Source organism: Oncorhynchus keta, chromosome 36 (genome assembly GCF_023373465.1).
Source record: "Oncorhynchus keta strain PuntledgeMale-10-30-2019 chromosome 36, Oket_V2, whole genome shotgun sequence".
Taxonomy (NCBI): Eukaryota; Metazoa; Chordata; class Actinopteri; order Salmoniformes; family Salmonidae; genus Oncorhynchus; species Oncorhynchus keta.
The window spans coordinates 27,020,194-27,041,495 of NC_068456.1; the positions used below are offsets into that span (position 1 = coordinate 27,020,194).

Here is a 21,302-nt window from a genome sequence, read left to right on the forward strand (position 1 = left end):
GCTGTGAGGGGGTACAGATGGGCAGTGGAGGAGGCTTGCTGAGAGGAGGTATAGATGGGCAGTAGAGGAGGCTTGCTGAGAGGGGGTACAGATGGGCAGTGGAGGAGGCTTGCTGTGAGGGGCTACAGATGGGCAGTGGAGGAGGCTTGCTGAGAGGGGGTACAGATGGGCAGTGGAGGAGGCTTGCTGTGAGGGGGTACAGATGGGCAGTGGAGGAGGCTTGCTGAGAGGGGGTACAGATGGGCAGTGGAGGAGGCTTGCTGAGAGGAGGTACAGATGGGCAGTAGAGGAGGCATGCTGAGAGGGGGTACAGATGGGCAGTGGAGGAGGCTTGCTGAGAGGAGGTACAGATGGGCAGTAGAGGAGGCTTGCTGAGAGGGGGTACAGATGGGCAGTGGAGAGGAATACCACAGCATTGTTTCAACCTTTTCTCTCCTGCGTAAAAGAAGGTGGCAAGGATATTTACAGAATATAGTGTTTTAAAAGTTACTTTAATGTATTTGTCAGTTAGTTTGCTATATAGTGTAAAGAGTTGAATAGTTGCTTCATATGGGGTAGACTGGCCAACAATGCGGTACATTCCTTTTCTCCACTCTGCCATAGAATGTCTGATAACCACTGACAACCCTGTCCTCTCAACAATCATCTATTTTTCTGTCTGCTTCTTTTCCCTTTTCCATTGAGGAAGACCTACACCAGTAACCCGGACTTCTGACTGACATCTCATGTGATATAAAGTATCATCCTATGACTCACCTGATATCTGATACCAGGCAGGCAGACTGCTGGTAGAAGGAGGACACAATAAGCATCACATCAACGCCCGCGTCTCAAATGGCCCCCTATTCCCTATGTAGTGCACTACTTTTGACCAGTGCCCATAGGGAATAGGGTGCCATTTGAGATGTAGCCTAAGTATTGTTAGTGGGCCAACTGGCAGCGTGTTGAGGGTAACAGGAGAAGTGGGTGGACCTGCCGTGGTGTCTCAGACTCTCATCACACCTCTGTTAGCAGCTCACACAACAGACACACAGTTTGCCCTTCTTCCTTCTCAGGAAATATTCAGTCACACACGCAGGCAGGTGCATGTGCACACACATGCACGTAGTACAAATGTACGCACACACACACACACACACACAAACACACACACACAAGCACACACACAGACAGTAGACAGATCTGTAAGGGAATTTTCAGACTGCGGATCAGGTTCTCTCAGATGCTGTCAAACTCATTAGGTTTCAGAACCACTGAGAGCTTTTGTCATCCACATTCCAGACTTGTTCTTCACAGACCTTATGAAACATTGAGTTCCTCCTCGTCCTCAAAACAGTCATGGTTGTAGTAGCTAGTGCATGTACACAGCTTTTATTTTCAGTGAAACAGACTTAGCCTGATCCCAGATCTGTTTGTGCTCTTGCCAACTCCATACAGTAGCTGTAATTTTTTTAATGTATTTTTATTTCACCTTTATTTAACCAAGTAGGCTCGTTGAGAACACCTTTATTTAACCAGGTAGGCTCGTTGAGAACACCTTTATTTAACCAGGTAGGCTCGTTGAGAACACCTTTATTTAACCAGGTAGGCTAGTAGAGAACACCTTTATTTAACCAGGTAGGCTAGTTGAGAACACCTTTATTTAACCAGGTAGGCTAGTTGAGAACACCTTTATTTAACCAGGTAGGCTAGTTGAGAACACCTTTATTTAACCAGGTAGGCTAGTTGAGAACACCTTTATTTAACCAGGTAGGCTAGTTGAGAACACCTTTATTTAACCAGGTAGGCTAGTTGAGAACACCTTTATTTAACCAGGTAGGCTAGTTGAGAACACCTTTATTTAACCAGGTAGGCTAGTTGAGAACACCTTTATTTAACCAGGTAGGCTAGTTGAGAACACCTTTATTTAACCAGGTAGGCTAGTTGAGAACACCTTTATTTAACCAGGTAGGCTAGTTGAGAACACCTTTATTTAACCAGGTAGGCTAGTTGAGAACAAGTTCTCATTTACAAATGCGACCTGACCAAGATAAAGCAAAGCAGTTTGACAGATACAACGACACAGAGTTACACATGGAGTAAAACAAACATACAGTCAATAATACAGTATAAACAAGTCTATATACAATGTGAGCAAATGAGGTGAGAAGGGAGGTAAAGGCAAAAAAAAAGGCCATGGTGGCGAAGTAAATACAATATAGCAAGTAAAACACTGGAATGGTAGATTTGCAGTGGAAGAATGTGCAAAGTAGAAATACAAATAATGGGTTGCAAATTGTCAAGCCGAATGACAATGAGTGCAGCTACATGCACTCAATAATGTGATTATTGTGGATAGTCAGATTAATATAATAGTTAGATAAAACATTTTTACAAGCTTTGCAAGAAGAACAATTTCCCTAATAAACCTGTTTACATGGACACATCTGAAATCAGACCACCTGATGGCAATCTGAAAATAAATGTTCCACCACAATGAAGATGTTATTTCTGGAAAGCATATTTGATTCTGATTTCGGACATATAAAGTTGGTGTGTGAAAGCTACTTTTAAGACACATGCATTCAGTTGTTCTGAACTCACTTCCTTCTCACTAAAGAGGGAGGCTCTCGGCTGGTGCTGGCACATACACAAATCAATTACACTGCTGGAACGTCGATTAAGGTGTTTACATGTCCTAATCATTTAAACCGTTGCTCAGACAACCAGGTGTTTAAATCGCCGTATGCTTACTTTGATTTTGACCTCACGCCAATTAAGATAAGCAGAGGAAGGTGTTTACATGACTATTTCATAATCTGTCTACTGCCATAATCAGTTCATATGGAATTATTACTGTGCATGTAAACGTACTCAATGAGTGACAAGTAGTTGGCGTGATAGCATTAACAGACTGGCTAATACAGACTGTATATCAGAATATAGACCCTGAAATAGAATCAAATCTGAGTAGAGCAGTTGTACTTTAGTTGATCAGAGTCTGGAAAGGTTTTTTTCAGAAACTGCATTCTGTACATTTCCTTGTTGAACACTACCTACCTTCCTCCCTCTTCTCTACTGTCTTCAGATAGCCTCTGTCACACGTATCATCCTTCACTGACATCTGTCTGCTCCTTCCTCTTGTCTCTCTCTCCTGTCTCCTTCTCTGCGAGGTGGAACCGTGGGGAAACGGGGAGTCAAAATGGCCGCCCTTCTCCTTCTTCCTTGAACTTCCCTGAACATCAGAGGCCAGATCAGATCAATACTGTGTGTACATGTTCATCCCACCTGCTCTAGGTTGAATTCAGGAACATACTTTAGGTGTTATGATTAAGGTTGCACATTTTGGGGAATATTCAGAGGTGGAAACTTTCCGTGAGATTTAACGGTAATATATGGGAATTAATATTAATACCATTTAAATGTCATGTTTTTTGCATTGGATATATTTACCATATCATATGGAGGCAGAAACATAAACCTTTTAACTTATCATAAGTAGGCAAAATTGCAAATGATTAAATTCTTCTAAATAAAATAAATTGTTACGAATTGAACTTTAATTAAATGAGATGACTCTTCACATGGGATGATTTCACTGACCAACAAAAGAAAGGGAATATTGAATGATCCCCAATGATCTATCGAATCTCCCAAAAACGTTTTCAACATACAATATGATGGTCTAGAAACTAAAGCTTTGGTTGTCTTCCTCTCAGGCTTCCATGTCTTCTCCCTGGACCTCCTCAATGTCCACCTCTTGAACATCACTCTGAGGCCTCATCTTCCTTGTTGAGGATGGCTTGTTGCCAGGCTCAAAAAGCCACAAAATTGTCCAATGGCCACCAATTTTTCAACCCTTGTATTGTTCAGCCTGTTGCGTGCTTTGGTGTGTGTTCCCAAACAAGGACCAGTTGCGCTATGAGTCGGCTAATGTTGGTTGGATTTGGAGGATAATGGAGGCAACAAGAGCCTCAGATCCACAAAGTCCCTTCCTCCAGGTGGCGGATGAGATATGTTGGCACGACTGCCATATTGCATCTCCATCCCAAAGCCCTTGCTTGGAAGTGTACTTCGCCAGACTGCCAAGAACCTTGCCCTCATCCAGGCCAAGGTGGCGAGACACGGTAGAGATGACACCATAGGCCTTGTTGATCTCTGCACCAGACAGGATGCTCTTGCCAGTATACTTGGGGTCCAACATGAACGCTGCGGCGTGTATGGGCTCAGGTTGAAGTCTTCACGCTTTTTGATGTATTTCAGAACTGCAGTTTCCTCTGTTTGGAGCAACAGTGAAGTGGGCAGGGCAGTACGGATTTCTTCTCTTACATCTGCAAGCAGAGTCTGAACATCAGACAGGATGGCATTGCCTCCCTCAATCCGTGCAATGGCTACTTCTATAGGTTTCAGAGGTTTCAGGGTGCTTACCACTCTCTCCCAAAATACATCAACCAGGAGGATCCTCTTGATGGGGCTGTCCATATCGGCAGACTGTAATATGGCCATTACTTGGTGCGACTCCTTCCCCTACAGGAGACTGATGACAACACCACCCCAACGGGTGTTGCTGGGCAGCTTCAATGTGGTGCTCTTATTCTTCTCACTTTGCTTGGTGAGGTAGATTGCTGCAATAACTTGATGACCCTTCACATACATAACAATTTCCTTGACTCTCTTGTAGAGTGTATCCATTGTTTTTAGTGCCATGATGTCCTTGAGGAGCAGATATAATGCATGAGCAGCACAGCCAATGGGTGTGATGTGAGGGTAGGACTCCTCCACTTTAGACCAACCAGCCTTCATGTTCGCAGCATTGTCTGTCACTAGTGCAAATAACTTCTGTGGTCCAAGGTCATTGATGACTGCATTCAGCTTATCTGCAATGTAGAGACCGGTGTGTCTGTTGTCCCTTGTGTCTGTGCTCTTGTAGAATACTGGTTGAGGGGTGGAGATGGTGTAGTTAATTATTCCTTGCCCACGAGCTTTCGGCCACCCATCAGAGATGATTGCAATACAGTCTGCTTTCTCTATGATTTGCTTGACCTTCACTTGAACTCTGTTGAACTCTGCATCCAGCAAATGAGTAGATAATGCATGTCTGGTTGGAGGGTTGTATGCTGGGCGAATAACATTCAGATAATCTCTTCCAGTACACATTGCCTGTGAGCATCAGAGGTGAACCAGTTGCATACACGGCTCGAGCAGCAAGACATTCATCAGCATTTTTCTGACTATGTTCCTCCATTGAGTCAAAAAAAAAACTGATTCCAGGAGGACCATGAGCTGTTGCTATCGATAAGGTGTCGGATTCATCATTTTCACCTTGAATAGAAGTAGAGTGACTTCTGTCAGAGGTTGCTTGTTGTGAGCGCTGAGGGAATTGTATGCGCTTGGCCAGATGATTCTGCATCTTTGTTGCTTCTTCACATATGTTTTGAAACAGTATTTGCAAATGTACACAGCTTTTCCTTCTACATTAGCTGCAGTGAGATGTCTCCACACATCAGACAGTGTCCGCTGCATTTTCCTGTAAAGATGAGAAAAAAATGAGTTAAAAAAACAAATAGAATTCCATGTACAGATGAATTATTAAGCATTTAGATTAAACAACTCCTTTGTAAGATACATGTTTAAAAATGAAACATGTATGGAAACAGGTGAATTAACACTCATCAGTTAGCAGGCTCAAACAAGCTAAAACCCACATGGTAGCAAAAACTAACTAGCAGAAATTGTTAACAAGTTAGAAATTATTTAAATACACGTCGCTGTAGGCTACTATTTACTAGTTAACAACAAATTATGTATGTCATATAGAATATATTCACCCCACCCAGTATTATAATCAAAACTTACTAGAAAGCATGTAGTTGTCACGTGTGCTTCCTCTCCGTCCTCTAGGGCACCAGGCGCACACCTGTCACCATCGTTACACGCATCAGCACATAATGACACTCACCTGGACTCCATCACTCAGACAGTGTAGTAGTGGGCTCAATAGCATCTCATTAGTGTGGAAGATCTTGAGAATCAGCTGTGTACATGTGATGGAAGAGTGCACTGCTCATGTGATGGAAGAATGCACTGTGCATGCAGAGGGTTGCAATTCTATTGAATTGGGGATAGTTTAACCAAAATATGCCACAAGACCTAGAATTGCCTTATGTGTATCCCACAAAATGTTCACTGTTATAAGGTAACTTTTTTGATGAATTTAAGCAAAATTCCCCAAATTCCCGGGCTTAACTTCCCACTGAAAAATTCTGGAAATTTAGCGGAAAGTTGCCGACCTTTTGCAACTCTAGTTATGATATGCAATAACTGTAATTATTCAAACTTAATCATTAGGATCCATGGTTCACTAAAGAGCAGTATTGTTATTGCGATGGATGACACACACACACACACAAGCATGCATGTGTTTCTCTTGTGATGGATGTTAACAAAAAAGTGTCTGTCAGGATTGCATGTGAGTGAGTGGTCAGGTGATGTAAGGTGGGTGTTGACATGTATTTACAGACCTCAAGTAAAAACAATATCACACTACTATCCTCCACTGGTATACTATCTATAACATTATCCTGTATTATAAACTGGCTGGTTTGAGCCCTGAATGCTGATTGGCTGACAGCCGTTGTATACCACGGGTATGATAATAGTAATAAGGTGCCTCGGGGGTTTGTGATATATGGCCAGTATACCACGGCCAACGCTCTAACCATTAGGCTACCCTGCCGCCTCTACACTCTAACCACTAGGCTACCCTGCCGCCTCTACACTCTAACCACTAGGCTACCCTGCCGCCTCTACACTCTAACCACTAGGCTACCCTGCCGCCTCTACACTCAAACCACTATGCTACACTGCCGCCTCTACACTCTAACCACTAGGCTACCCTGCCGCCTCTACACTCTAACCACTAGGCTACCCTGCCGCCTCTACACTCTAACCACTAGGCTACCCTGACACCTCTACACTCTAACCACTAGGCTACGCTGCCACCTCTACACTCTAACCACTAGGCTACCCTGCCGCCTCTACACTCTAACCACTAGGCTACCTGCCGCCTCTACACTCTAACCACTAGGATACCCCTGCCGCCTCTACACTCTAACCACTAGGCTACCCTGCCGCCTCTACACTCAAACCACTATGCTACACTGCCGCCTCTACACTCTAACCACTAGGCTACCCTGACACCTTCAAACTCTAACCACTAGGCTACCCTGCCGCCTCTACACTCTAACCACTAGGCTACCCTGCCGCCTCTACACTCAAACCACTATGCTACACTGCCGCCTCTACACTCTAACCACTAGGCTACCCTGACACCTTCAAACTCTAACCACTAGGCTACCCTGCCGCCTCTACACTCTAACCACTAGGCTACCCTGCCGCCTCTACACTCTAACCACTAGGCTACCTGCCGCCTCTACACTCTAACCACTAGGCTACCCTGCCGCCTCTACACTCTAACCACTAGGCTACCCTGCCGCCTCTACACTCTAACCACTAGGCTACCCTGCCGCCTCTACACTCTAACCACTAGGCTACCCTGCCGCCTCTACACCCTAACCACTAGGCTACCCTGCCGCCTCTACACTCTAACCACTAGGCTACCCTGCCGCCTCTACACTCTAACCACTAGGCTACCCTGCCGCCTCTACACTCTAACCTGCCGCCCCATGAAGTAGATGTTAACTCTACGTCAGTAGAATTGTCGTTTTGACTGAATGCTCTTTAAGTAGAGACAATATTAAAACCAGACAGAGTCACTGTGTATCTTGTAATTATGCTGTTTTTAATACAGACATCTCTGTAATTATAATAGTTAGTTTAGAGGTGATGTGTGTCAAGTGTAAAGGCCATGTTGTGTGTGGTGTGAATAGGAACAAGACTGTTTAGAGATGATCCAGACTTGGAGGTGGGAGAAACATTACAGACGGTTTTGTCTTCAGCTTAACAGGTTTGTAATAAATCCTGTAGTGTTCATTGAAGAGAAGGAGTGTGTGTGTGTGTGTGTGTGTGTGTGTGTGTGTGTGTGTGTGTGTGTGTGTGTGTGTGTGTGTGTGTGTGTGTGTGTGTGTGTGTGTGTGTGTGTGTGTGTGTGTGTGTGTGTGTGTGTGTGTGTGTGTGTGTGTGTGTGTGTGTGCACCTAGAGCACTACAGAGCTCAGTGACTGTTTAAAAACCTCTAAATCCATTATGAATTTTCCACAAATCTCGCTTAACTTCAAATAAACAAATCTCCAGCTCACTGATACGCTTAAATCTGCTTACATGAAATAAAGAGTCTGTTTTCTGGTGATAAAATGCCCTGGACTGGTTGGTGTGTTTTATTGGCATTGCAACAGGAGACTTCTCTGGTTGGTACAAATCCTTTCCTCTCTATAATCCACTAATGTTTGCCTTTGTACTCCCACCAGTCACTTAACATTTCTGCTGCGCATAGGAATGCACACACACACGCAGGTACACACACACACACACACACACACACACACACACACACACACACACACACACACACACACACACACACACACACACACACACACACACACACACACACACACACACACACGCACACACGCAGGTACACACACACACACACACACACACGCAGGTACACACACACACACACGCAGGTACACACACACACACACACACACTCAAGAAGTGACGAAGGCAGTCGTGTGTGTGTGTGTGTGTGTGTGTGGCCTGCGACTGCCAACGTCACTTGACCATGTCTGGAGTCAACAACAAACCTTAGTATGCTACTTACTTAACCCACAGGCCTTGGAGGCTCCAGCTCCAGACAGAGCACTGTGGCCTGTCTCTGTCATTGGTCTTCTCTATTTGTCTGCTGGTGGAGCATTAGGTCTGCCCCAGGCAGAAAATGGCTGTGCCTTGCAGTATAGTCGCAGTACTGTGGGGGGTGGACATCCATCCCTGTGTCTGGCTCAGTTAACAACTGACGCAGTAGTGGTTTGGTGAGGGTGGTAGGGGCAATCTTGGGTTGATGAGACCTCCCATAGGTTTGAGCTGCGTCTGGGTTGAGACAGCTGATGGGTTGCAGGAGTGGTGTTTCCATTTCATACTAAACAAGACAGAAAATTACAACAGACACATCCTTCTTTCTATCTATGTCCCTGACCAATGGCCTTTCAAGCCTCAGCCATACATGAGGAAAGAGAGAGAGAGGGGGGAGAGGGACATAGAGAGAGGAAGGCAGAGAGACATAGAGGGAGAGAGAGAAAGACATAGAGGCAGAGAGACATAGAGAGAAAGAGAGAGAGGGAGTGAGACAGAGGGAGAGAGACATAGAGAGACAGACAGACAGACAGACAGACAGACAGACAGACAGACAGACAGACAGACAGACAGACAGACAGACAGACCGTCTACATAGAGAGAGAAAGACAGGGAGACATAGAGAGAGAGAGAGAGAGAGAGGAAGGCAGGGAGACATAGAGAGAGAGAGGAAGACAGGGAGACATAAAGAGAGAGAGGAAGACAGGGAGACATAGAGAGAGAGTGGAAGACAGGGAGACAGAGAGAGAGGAAGACATGGAGACATAGAGAGAGAGAGGAAGACAGGGAGACATAGAGAGAGAGCGAGGAAGACAGTGAGACATAGAGAGAGAGAGGAAGACAGGGAGACAGAGAGAGAGGAAGACAGTGAGACATAGAGAGAGAGAGGAAGACAGGGATACATAGAGAGAGAGGGGAAGACGGGGAGACATAGAGAGAGAGAGAGAGAGAGAGAGAGAGAGAGAGAGAGAGAGAGAGGAAGATAGGGAGACATATAGAGAGAGAGAGGAAGGCAGGGAGACATAGAGAGAGAGAGGAAGACAGGGAGACATAGAGAGAGAGAGAGAGAGAGAGGAAGACAGAGAGACATAGAGAGAGGAAGACAGGGAGACATAGAGAGAGAGAGGACGGCAGGGAGACGTAGAGAGAGAGAGGAAGACATGGAGACATAGAGAGAGGAAGACAGGGAGACATATAGAGAGAGAGAGGAAGGCAGGGAGACATACAGAGAGAGAGGAAGATAGGGAGATATAAAGAGAGAGAGGAAGACAGGGAGACATAGAGAGAGAGAGGAAGACAGGGAGACATAGAGAGAGAGAGAGAGGAAGACAGGGAGACATAGAGAGAGAGAGGAAGACAGGGAGACATAGAGAGAGGAAGACAGGGAGACATAGAGAGAGGAAGACAGGGAGACATATAGAGAGAGAGAGGAAGGCAGGGAGACATGGAGAGAGAGGAAGACAGGGAGACATAAAGAGAGAGAGAGAGAGAGGGAGACATAGAGAGAGAGGGGAAGACGGGGAGACATAGAGAGAGAGAGGAAGACAGTGAGACATAGAGAGAGAGAGGAAGACAGGGAGACATAGAGAGAGAGGAAGACAGGGAGACATATAGAGAGAGAGAGGAAGGCAGGGAGACATAGAGAGAGAGAGGAAGATAGGGAGATATAAAGAGAGAGAGGAAGACAGGGAGACATAGAGAGGGAGAGGAAGACAGGGAGACATAGAGAGAGAGGAAGACAGGGAGACATAGAGAGAGAGAGGAAGACAGGGAGACATAGAGAGAGAGAGGAAGACAGGGAGACATAGAGAGAGAGAGGACGACAGGGAGACATAGAGAGAGAGTGGAAGACAGGGAGACATAGAGAGAGAGTGGAAGACAGGGAGACATAGAGAGAGAGGAAGACAGGGAGACATAGAGAGAGAGAGGAAGACAGGGAGACATAGAGAGAGAGAGGAAGACAGGGAGACATAGAGAGAGAGAGGACGACAGGGAGACATAGAGAGAGAGTGGAAGACAGGGAGACATAGAGAGAGAGTGGAAGACAGGGAGACATAGAGAGAGAGGAAGACAGGGAGACATAGAGAGAGAGAGGAAGACAGGGAGACATAGAGAGAAAGAGGAAGACAGGGAGACATAGAGAGAAAGATGAAGGCAGGGAGACAATATAGAGAGAGAGGAAGAAAGGGAGACATAGAGAGAGAGGAAGGCAGGGAGACATAGACAGAGAGAGGAAGGCAGGGAGACATAGAAAGAGAGAGGAAGGCAGGGAGACATAGAGAGAGAGGAAGGGAGAGAGAGAGGAAGGCAGAGAGACATAGAGAGAGAGGAAGACAGGGAGACATAGAGAGGAAGACAGGGAGACATAGAGAGAGAGGAAGACAGGGAGACATAGAGAGAGAGACAGGGGAAAACAGGAGACATAGAGAGAGAGAGGAAGACAGGGAGACATAGAGAGAGAGGAAGGCAGAGAGACATAGAGAGAGAGAGGAAGGCAGGGAGACATAGAGAGAGAGAGGAAGGCAGAGAGACATAGTGAGAGAGAGGAAGACAGGGAGACATAGAGAGAGGAAGACAGGGAGACATAGAGAGAGAGAGGAAGACAGGGAGACATAGAGAGAGAGGGGAAAACAGGAACATAGAGGAGACAGGAAGACAGGAAGACATAGAGAGAGGAAGGCAGAGAGACATAGAGAGAGAGAGGAAGGCAGGGAGACATATAGAGAGAGATGAAGGAGGGGAGATATATAGAGAGAGAGGAAGACAGGGAGACATAGAGGAGAGAGGAAGACAGGAGACATAGAGAGAGAGTGGAAGACAGGGAGACATAGAGAGAGAGTGGAAGACAGGGAGACATAGAGAGAGAGGAAGACAGGGAGACATAGAGAGAGAGAGGAAGACAGGGAGACATAGAGAGAGAGAGGAAGACAGGGAGACATAGAGAGAAAGATGAAGGCAGGGAGACAATATAGAGAGAGAGGAAGCAGGGGAGACATAGAGAGAGAGGAAGGCAGGGAGACATAGAGAGAGAGAGGAAGGCAGGGAGACATAGAAAGAGAGAGGAAGGCAGGGAGACATAGAGAGAGAGAGGAAGACAGGAGACATAAGAGAGAGGAAGACAGGGAGACATAGAGAGAGAGGAAGACAGGGAGACATAGAGAGAGAGAGGAAGACAGGGAGACATAGAGAGAGAGAGGAAGACAGGGAGACATAGAGAGAGAAGAGACAGGGAGAAGAGACAGGAGACATAGAGAGAGAGAGGAAGACAGGGAGACATAGAGAGAGAGGAAGACAGGGAGACATAGAGAGAGGAAGGCAGAGAGGAGAGGAAGGAGGGAGACAGAGAGAGAGAGGAAGGCAGAGAGAGAGAGAGAGAGAGAGAGCAGGGAGACATAGAGAGAGAGAGGAAGACAGGGAGACATAGAGAGAGAGGGGAAGACAGGGAGACATAGAGAGAGAAAGAGGAAGGCAGGGAGACATAGAGAGAGAGAGAGAGAGAGAGAGAGAGAGAGGAAGGCAGGGAGACATAGAGAGAGAAGAAGGCAGGGAGACATAGAGACATAGAGAGAGAGGAAGGCAGGGAGACATAGAGAGAGAGAAGAAGGCAGGGAGACATAGAGAGAGAGAGGAAGGCAGGGAGACATAGAGAGAGAGAGAGACATAGAGTTAGAGAGGAAGACAGGGAGACATAGAGAGAGAGAGGAAGACAGGGAGACATAGAGAGAGAGAGGAAGACAGGGAGACATAGAGAGAGGAAGACAGGGAGACATAGAGAGAGAGGAAGACAGGGAGACATAGAGAGAGAGGGAAGACAGGAGACATAGAGAGAGAGAGAGAAGACAGGAAAGAGAGAGAAGACAGAGAGACATAGAGAGAGAGGAAGGCAGGGAGACATAGAGAGAGAGGAAGGCAGGGAGATATATAGAGTGAGAGGAAGGCAGAGAGACATAGGAGAGAGGAAGACAGGGAGACATAGAGAGAGAGGAAGGCAGGGAGACATAGAGAGAGAGGAAGGTAGGGAGACATAGAGAGAGAGGAAGACAGGGGGACATAGAGAGAGAGAGAATACAGGGAGACATAGAGAGAGAAAGGAAGGCAGGAGACATATAGAGAGAGGGAAGGCAGAGAGAGGAAGGCAGAGAGGCATAGAGAGAGAAAGGAAGGCAGGAGACATAGAGAGAGAGAGGAAGGCAGAGAGACATAGAGAGAGAGAGGAAGACAGGGAGACATGAGAGAGAGGGAAGACAGGGAGACATAGAGAGAGAGGAAGACAGGAAGACATAGAGAGAGGAAGGCAGAGAGACATAGAGAGAGAGAGGAAGGCAGGGAGACATAGAGAGAGATGAAGGCAGGGAGACATTGAGAGAGAGGGGAAGACAGGGAGACATAGAGAGAGAGGAAGACAGGAAGACATGAGAGAGAGGAAGGCAGAGAGACATAGAGAGAGAGAGGAAGGCAGGGAGAAATAGAGAGAGATGAAGGCAGGAGAGATATAAAGAGGAGAGAGACAGGGAGAGAGGAAGACAGGAGACATAGAGAGAGAGGAAGGCAGGGAGACATAGAGAGAGAGAGAGGAAGGCAGGGAGACATAGAGAGAGGGAGACATAGAGAGAGAGGAAGACGAAGGGAGACATAGAGAGAGAGAGGAAGGCAGGGAGACATAGAGAGACATAGGAGACATAGGAGAGAGAGAGAGAGGACAGGGAGACATAGAGAGAGAGAGGAAGACAGGAGACATAGAGAGAGAAAGAGGAAGGCAGGGGAGACATAGAGAGAGAGAGGAGAGAGGAAGGCAGGGAGACATAGAGAGAGAAGAAGGCAGGGAGACATAGAGAGAGAGAAGGAAGGGGAGACATAGAGAGACATAGAGAGAGATGAAGGCAGAGAGACATAGAGAGAGAGAGGAAGACAGGGAGACATAGAGAGAGAGAGGAAGACAGGGAGACATAGAGAGAGAGAGGAAGACAGGGAGACATAGAGAGAGAGGGGAAGACAGGGAGACATAGAGAGAGAGAGGAAGACAGGGAGACATAGAGAGAGAGAGGAAGACAGGGAGACATAAAGAGAGAGAGGAAGACAGGGAGACATAGAGAGAGAGAGGAAGACAGGGAGACATAGAGAGAGAGTGGAAGACAGGGAGACATAGAGAGAGAGGAAGACAGGGAGACATAGAGAGAGAGAGGAAGACAGGGAGACATAGAGAGAAAGATGAAGGCAGGGAGACAATATAGAGAGAGAGGAAGAAAGGGAGACATAAAGAGAGAGAGGAAGACAGGGAGACATAGAGAGAGAGAGGAAGACAGGGAGACATAGAGAGAGAGTGGAAGACAGGGAGACATAGAGAGAGAGGAAGACAGGGAGACATAGAGAGAGAGAGGAAGACAGGGAGACATAGAGAGAAAGATGAAGGCAGGGAGACAATATAGAGAGAGAGGAAGAAAGGGAGACATAGAGAGAGAGAGGAAGACAGGGAGACATAGAGAGAGAAAGAGGAAGGCAGGGAGACATAGAGAGAGAGAGAGAGAGGAAGGCAGGGAGACATAGAGAGAGAAGAAGGCAGGGAGACATAGAGAGAGAGGGGAAGGCAGGGAGACATAGAGAGAGAGGAAGGCAGGGAGACATAGAGAGAGAGAAGAAGGCAGGGAGACATAGAGAGAGAGAGGAAGGCAGGGAGACATAGAGAGAGAGAGATGAAGGCAGAGAGACATAGAGAGAGAGAGGAAGACAGGGAGACATAGAGAGAGAGAGGAAGACAGGGAGACATAGAGAGAGAGAGGAAGACAGTGAGACATAGAGAGAGGAAGACAGGGAGACATAGAGAGAGAGAGGAAGACAGGGAGACATAGAGAGAGAGGGGAAGACAGGGAGACATAGAGAGAGAGAGGAAGACAGGAAGACATAGAGAGAGAGGAAGGCAGAGAGACATAGAGAGAGAGAGGAAGGCAGGGAGACATAGAGAGAGAGGAAGGCAGGGAGATATATAGAGTGAGAGGAAGGCAGAGAGACATAGGGAGAGAGGAAGACAGGGAGACATAGAGAGAGAGGAAGGCAGGGAGACATAGAGAGAGAGGAAGGTAGGGAGACATAGAGAGAGAGGAAGACAGGGGGACATAGAGAGAGAGAGGAATACAGGGAGACATAGAGAGAGAGAGGAAGGCAGGGAGACATATAGAGAGAGGAAGGGAGAGAGAGAGAGGAAGGCAGAGAGACATAGAGAGAGAGAGGAAGACAGGGAGACATAGAGAGAGGAAGACAGGGAGACATAGAGAGAGAGAGAGGAAGACAGGAGACATAGAGAGAGAGGGGAAAACAGGGAGACATAGAGAGAGAGAGGAAGACAGGACGACATAGAGAGAGAGGAAGGCAGAGAGACATAGAGAGAGAGAGGAAGGCAGGGAGACATAGAGAGAGAGAGGAAGGCAGAGAGACATAGTGAGAGAGAGGAAGACAGGGAGACATAGAGAGAGGAAGACAGGGAGACATAGAGAGAGAGAGGAAGACAGGGAGACATAGAGAGAGAGGGGAAAACAGGGAGACATAGAGAGAGAGAGGAAGACAGGAAGACATAGAGAGCGAGGAAGGCAGAGAGACATAGAGAGAGAGAGGAAGGCAGGGAGACATATAGAGAGAGATGAAGGCAGGGAGATATATAGAGAGAGAGGAAGGCAGAGAGACATAGGGAGAGAGGAAGACAGGGAGACATAGAGAGAGAGTGGAAGACAGGGAGACATAGAGAGAGAGTGGAAGACAGGGAGACATAGAGAGAGAGGAAGACAGGGAGACATAGAGAGAGAGAGGAAGACAGGGAGACATAGAGAGAAAGAGGAAGACAGGGAGACATAGAGAGAAAGATGAAGGCAGGGAGACAATATAGAGAGAGAGGAAGAAAGGGAGACATAGAGAGAGAGGAAGGCAGGGAGACATAGAGAGAGAGAGGAAGGCAGGGAGACATAGAAAGAGAGAGGAAGGCAGAGAGACATAGAGAGAGAGAGGAAGACAGGGAGACATAGAGAGAGAGAGGAAGACAGGGAGACATAGAGAGAGAGAGGAAGACAGGGAGAAATAGAGAGAGAGAGAAAGACAGGGAGACATTGAGAGAGAGGGGAAGACAGGGAGACATAGAGAGAGAGAGGAAGACAGGGAGACATAGAGAGAGAGAGGAAGACAGGGAGACATTGAGAGAGAGGGGAAGACAGGGAGACATAGAGAGAGAGAGGAAGACAGGGAGACATAGAGAGAGAGGAAGGCAGGGAGACATAGAGAGAGAGAGGAAGGCAGGGAGACATAGAGATAGAGAGGAAGGCAGAGAGAGAGAGGAAGGCAGGGAGACAGAGAGAGAGAGAGAGAGAGAGAGAGAGAGAGAGAGAGAGAGAGAGAGAGAGAGGAAGACAGGGAGACATAGAGAGAGAGGGGAAGACAGGGAGACATAGAGAGAGAAAGAGGAAGGCAGGGAGACATAGAGAGAGAGAGAGGAAGACAGGGAGAAGGCAGGGAGACATAGAGAGAGAAGAAGGCAGGAGACATAGAGACATAGAGAGAGAGGAAGGCAGGGAGACATAGAGAGAGAGAAGAAGGCAGGGAGACATAGAGAGAGAGAGGAAGGCAGGGAGACATAGAGAGAGAGATGAAGGCAGAGAGACATAGAGTTAGAGAGGAAGACAGGGAGACATAGAGAGAGAGAGGAAGACAGGGAGACATAGAGAGAGAGAGGAAGACAGGGAGACATAGAGAGAGGAAGACAGGAGACATAGAGAGAGAGGAAGACAGGGAGACATAGAGAGAGAGGGAAGACAGGGAGACATAGAGAGAGAGAGGAAGACAGGAAGACATAGAGAGAGAGGAAGGCAGAGAGACATAGAGAGAGAGAGGAAGGCAGGAGACATAGAGAAGAAGGCAGGGAGATATATAGAGTGAGAGGAAGGCAGAGAGACATAGGAGAGAGGAAGACAGGGAGACATAGAGAGAGAGGAAGGCAGGAGACATAGAGAGAGGAAGGTAGGAGACATAGAGAGAGAGGAAGACAGGGGGACATAGAGAGAGAGAGGAATACAGGGAGACATAGAGAGAGAAAGGAAGGCAGGGAGACATATAGAGAGAGAGGAAGGCAGAGAGAGGAAGGCAGAGAGGCATAGAGAGAGAAAGGAAGGCAGGGAGACATAGAGAGAGAGAGGAAGGCAGAGAGACATAGAGAGAGAGAGGAAGACAGGGAGACATTGAGAGAGAGGGGAAGACAGGGAGACATAGAGAGAGAGGAAGACAGGAAGACATAGAGAGAGAGGAAGGCAGAGAGACATAGAGAGAGAGAGGAAGGCAGGGAGACATAGAGAGAGATGAAGGCAGGGAGACATTGAGAGAGAGGGGAAGACAGGGAGACATAGAGAGAGAGGAAGACAGGAAGACATTGAGAGAGAGGAAGGCAGAGAGACATAGAGAGAGAGAGGAAGGCAGGGAGAAATAGAGAGAGATGAAGGCAGGGAGATATATAAAGAGAGAGGAAGGCAGAGAGACAGGGAGAGAGGAAGACAGGGAGACATAGAGAGAGAGGAAGGCAGGGAGACATAGAGAGAGAGAGGAAGGCAGGGAGACATAGAGAGAGGGAGACATAGAGAGAGAGAGAGAGAGACGAAGGCATGGAGACATAGAGAGAGAGAGAAGGCAGGGAGACATAGAGAGGAGACATAGAGAGAGAGAGAGAGGAAGGCATGGAGACATAGAGAGAGAGAGGAAGACAGGGAGACATAGAGAGAGAAAGTGGAAGGCAGGGAGACATAGAGAGAGAGAGGAAGGCAGGGAGACATAGAGAGAGAGAGGAAGGCAGGGAGACATAGAGAGAGAGATGAAGGCAGAGAGACATAGAGAGAGAGAGAGGAAGACAGTGAGACATAGAGAGAGAGAGGAAGACAGGGAGACATAGAGAGAGGAAGACAGGGAGACATAGAGAGAGAGGGGAAGACGGGGAGACATAGAGAGAGAGAGAAAGACAGGAAGAGATAGAGAGAGAGGAAGGCAGAGAGACATAGAGAGAGAGAGGAAGGCAGGGAGACATAGAGAGAGATGTAGGCAGGGAGATATATAGAGAGAGAGGAAGGCAGAGAGACATAGGGAGAGAGGAAGACAGGGAGACATAGAGAGAGAGGAAGACAGGGAGACATAGAGAGAGAGGAAGGCAGGGAGACATAGAGAGAGAGGAAGGCAGGGAGATATAGAGAGAGAGGAAGTCAGGGAGACATAGAGAGAGAGAGAGGAAGACAGGGAGAGATAGAGAGAGAGAGGAAGACAGGGAGACATAGAGAGAGAGGAAGACAGGAGACATAGAGAGAGGAAGACAGGGAGAGAGAGAGGAAGACAGGGAGACATAGAGAGAGATGAAGGCAGGGAGATATATAAAGAGAGAGGAAGGCAGAGAGACAGGGAGAGAGGAAGACAGGGAGACATAGAGAGAGAGGAAGGCAGGGAGACATAGAGAGAGGGAGACATAGAGAGAGAGAGAGAGAGGAAGGCATGGAGACATAGAGAGAGAGAGGAAGGCAGGGAGACATAGAGAGAGGGAGACATAGAGAGAGAGAGAGAGAGAGAGAGAGAGAGGGGAAGGCATGGAGACATAGAGAGATAGAGGAAGACAGGGAGACATAGAGAGAGAAAGAGGAAGGCAGGGAGACATAGAGAGAGAGAGGAAGGCAGGGAGACATAGAGAGAGAGAGGAAGGCATGGAGACATAGAGAGAGAGATGAAGGCAGAGAGACATAGAGAGAGAGAGAGGAAGACAGTGAGACATAGAGAGAGAGAGGAAGACAGGGAGACATAGAGAGAGAGAGAAAGACAGGGAGACATAGAGAGAGGAAGACAGTGAGACATAGAGAGAGAGGGGAAGACGGGGAGACATAGAGAGAGAGAGAAAGACAGGAAGAGATAGAGAGAGAGGAAGGCAGAGAGACATAGAGAGAGAGAGGAAGGCAGGGAGACATAGAGAGAGATGTAGGCAGGAGATATATAGAGAGAGAGGAAGGCAGAGAGACATAGGAGAGAGGAAGACAGGGAGACATAGAGAGAGAGGAAGGCAGGGAGACATAGAGAGAGAGGAAGGCAGGAGACATAGAGAGAGAGGAAGGCAGGGAGATATAGAGAGAGGAAGTCAGGGAGACATAGAGAGAGAGAGAGGAAGACAGGGAGACATAGAGAGAGAGAGGAAGACAGGGAGACATAGAGAGAGGAAGACAGGGAGACAGAGAGAGAGGAAGACGGGGAGACATAGAGAGAGAGAAAGACAGGAAGAGATAGAGAGAGAGGGAAGCAGAGAGACATAGAGAGAGAGAGAGGAAGGCAGGGAGACATAGAGAGAGAGAGGAAGGCAGAGACATAGGAGAGAGGAAGACAGGGAGACATAGAGAGAGAGGAAGGCAGGGAGACATAGAGAGAGAGGAAGGCAGGGAGACATAGAGAGAGAGGAAGGCAGGAGATATAGAGAGAGAGAATCAGGGAGACATAGAGAGAGAGGAGGAAGACAGGGAGACATAGAGAGAGAGGAAGGCAGGGAGACATATAGAGAGAGAGGAAGGCAGAGAGAGAGAGGAAGGCAGAGAGACATAGAGAGAGAGGACGACAGGGAGACATAGAGAGAGTGGACGACAGGAGACATAGAGAGCGAGTAAGCCAGGGAGACATAGAGAGAGAGAGTAAGACAGGGAGACATAGAGAGAGAGAGGAAGGCAGGGAGACATAGAGAGAGAGTGAAAGACAGGAGAGATGGAGAGAGAGGAAGGCAGGAGACATAGAGAGAGAGAGAGAGAGAGAGAGAGAGAGAGAGAGAGAGAGAGAGAGAGAGAGAGGAAGACAGGGAGACATAGAGATAGGAAGACAGGGAGACATAGAGAGAAGAGGAAGGTAGGGAGACATAGAGAGAGAGAGAGAGAGAGAGAGAGAGAGAGGGAGACATAGAGACATAGAGAGAGAGAGAGAGAGACAGGGAGACATAGAGACATAGAGAGAGAGGAAGGCAGGAGACATAGAGAGAGAGGAAGGCAGGGAGACATAGAGAGAGAGGAGGCAGGGAGACATAGGGAGAGGGGAAGACAGGGAGACATAGAGAGAGAGAGAAGGAAGACAGGGAGGCATAGAGAGAGAGAGGAAGACAGGGAGACATAGAGAGAGAGGAAGGCAGGGAGACATAGAGGAAGGCAGGGAGACATAGAGAGAGAGGAAGGCAGAGGGACAGAGAGAGAGGAAGGCAGAGAGACATAGAGAGAGAGAGGAAGGCAGGGAGACATAGAGAGAGAGGAAGGCAGAGGGACAGAGAGAGGGGAAGGCGGAGAGACAGAGAGAGAGGAAGGCAGAGGTACATAGAGAGAGAGAGAGAGAGAGAGAGAGAGAGAGAGAGAGAGAGAGAGAGAGAGAGAGAGAGAGAGAGAGAGAGGAAGGCAGAGGTACATAGAGAGAGAGGACGACAGGGAGACATAGAGAGAGAGAGGAATGCAGGGAGACAGAGAGAGAGGAAGACAGAGGGAATAGAGAGAGAGGAAGGCAGAGAGACAGAGAGAGAGGAAGGCAGAGGGACAGAGAGAAAGAATTACAGAAAGAAAAGAGAGAGGAAGACAGGGAGACATAGAGAGAGAGAGGGAAGGCAGGGAGACATAGAGAAAGAGGAAGGCAGGGAGACATAGAGAGAGAGGAAGGCAGAGGACAGAGAGAGAGGAAGGCAGAGAGTCAAAGAGAGAGAGAGGAAGGCACAGAGAGAGAGAGAGAGGAAGGCAGAGAGAGAGAGAGAGGAAGGCAGAGAGAGAGAGAGAGAAGGAAGGCACAGAGAGAGAGAGAGAGAGAGAGGAAGGCAGAGAGAGAGAGAGAGAGGAAGGCACAGAGAGAGAGAGAGGAGGAAGGCAGAGAGACAGAGAGAGGAAGACAGGGAGACATAGAGAGAGAGGAAGGCAGAGGGACAGAGAGAGGGACGGAGAGACAGAGAGGAAGGCAGAGGCACACAGAGAGAGAGAGAGAGAGAGAGAGAGAGAGAGAGAGAGAGAGAGAGAGGAAGGCAGAGGTACATAGAGAGAGAGGACGACAGGGAGACATAGAGAGAGAGAGGAAGGCAGGGAGACATAGAGAGAGAGAGATGAAGGCAGAGAGACATAGAGAGAGAGAGGAAGACAGGGAGACATAGAGAGAGAGAGGAAGACAGGGAGACATAGAGAGAGAGAGGAAGACAGAGAGACATAGAGAGAGGAAGACAGGGAGACATAGAGAGAGAGAGGAAGACAGGGAGACATAGAGAGAGAGGGGAAGACAGGGAGACATAGAGAGAGAGAGGAAGACAGGAAGACATAGAGAGAGAGGAAGGCAGAGAGACATAGAGAGAGAGAGGAAGGCAGGGAGACATAGAGAGAGAGGAAGGCAGGGAGATATATAGAGTGAGAGGAAGGCAGAGAGACATAGGGAGAGAGGAAGACAGGGAGACATAGAGAGAGAGGAAGGCAGGGAGACATAGAGAGAGAGGAAGGTAGGGAGACATAGAGAGAGAGGAAG

The 21,302-nt window shown here is 47.9% G+C and overlaps 1 protein-coding gene and 1 long non-coding RNA gene across 2 annotated transcripts in view; one reads left to right on the forward strand and one right to left on the reverse strand.

The window, feature by feature from the left end:
* Window positions 1-21,302, forward strand: part of LOC118369854 (leucine-rich melanocyte differentiation-associated protein-like) — a 522,398-nt gene that overhangs the window by 362,803 nt on the left and 138,293 nt on the right. The gene's annotated exons all lie outside the window — the stretch shown is intronic.
* On the reverse strand, window positions 1,535-9,696 carry LOC127916543 (uncharacterized). The gene is made up of 2 exons (XR_008095256.1): window positions 7,403-9,696; window positions 1,535-6,941 (listed from the first exon to the last, which is right to left on the reverse strand). It is a non-coding gene; the product is annotated as an uncharacterized LOC127916543 (long non-coding RNA).